Here is a 1,291-nt window from a genome sequence, read left to right on the forward strand (position 1 = left end):
TAAACAGGCCCTGTCATGCTCCGTCACCTTGCCATCTTAAATTCTGCTTTCTGAGAAAACGAATAAACTGAGGTAGAAAAGAACTTAGGGCATACATAATCCTTAGGTTTCATTAATGATAAAACAGCAGCAGGATGGAATGAAATACCTTGGGGGAACTGTCTCTTTCAACCCCAAGATCCTCGTCTTCAGCCTTACAAATTTATCTTGCCATTATTCCACTGCAAGAGGCCTGACAGTCCTATCTGCAGAGGGGATACAAAATAAAGCTGCTGATAATTTTTTGACAAATACAAACATTATGCTTTCTCCTATAGAGGTTTAGCAAAAAAGAGGATAAAACCTTAAACATGTGCACTCTTAATGTGCTGTGGATCAAGCCCAGTTGTATTTGTTGTGGGAAATCAAATTCAAGAAACTTCCTCCCTCTATCCTGACAACATATCAGTTAAAACTAGTTTCACAATGGGATTCTTCACTTAAACAAATGCAAAGAAAAAACACCACACACCTCCTTTTGTCTTCCAAATACTCCAGAATTCCTCTGGTACATTCAATGTCTTAACCTTGCCATTTTTCGCCTATTGGGTACGGTAACCCAATTTTCTTTTTACATAATGCAAATTCAAAAGCAAGCCAAATGCTCTTAGCAGTGTGTAGTGCTTTGACACAATCTTTAGGTACTGTACATATCACAATCACTTTCCTGAGTTTTCAAAAAGAGAGAACATCAAAAGAAATTATGTCTATAAATTACCAATACCACATGTACTTTCTCCTGTTCACAGAGACCGCAAAACAAACACAGTTAAAGAATACTGTTGCAATGGGGAAAATGCAATTTTGTAGTTTTTCTCATTTTAAAGCTTTTTTATATTAGCACATGCCACCAATGTAGATTGTGAGGCGAAGAAATAATAATACAAAATAAAAGAGCACCACTTTAGGCACTTAATAGCAACTAAATCTCAAAAACAGCAGAATGATATATACACACAGGGGTTCTTTCCTTTGTATAGTCTACCCACTTGTAAGCGATGCCTGGCTTCAACAGTATCAAGCATCAAGATAATATTTTCTCTATGTGTTATGTGCAGATTGCCAGCCATTGTCTAAAGCGTGCCTCTGCTTCTCTCCGGTCTATCCTATGCCTTTGCTGTACTGGGTTCAGGTCACTGTTATCTGTAATTTACTCCTTCCCAGTCCTACCTGTTTACTGTAGTGCGGAGAGAATTGTAAATTGTATCCTTCTAAAAGGTTTTCTTGCCCACATGTTCTTAAACATTTCATT

Source organism: Argentina silus (genome assembly GCF_951799395.1).
Source record: "Argentina silus genome assembly, chromosome: 12".
Classification (NCBI taxonomy): Eukaryota; Metazoa; Chordata; class Actinopteri; order Argentiniformes; family Argentinidae; genus Argentina; species Argentina silus.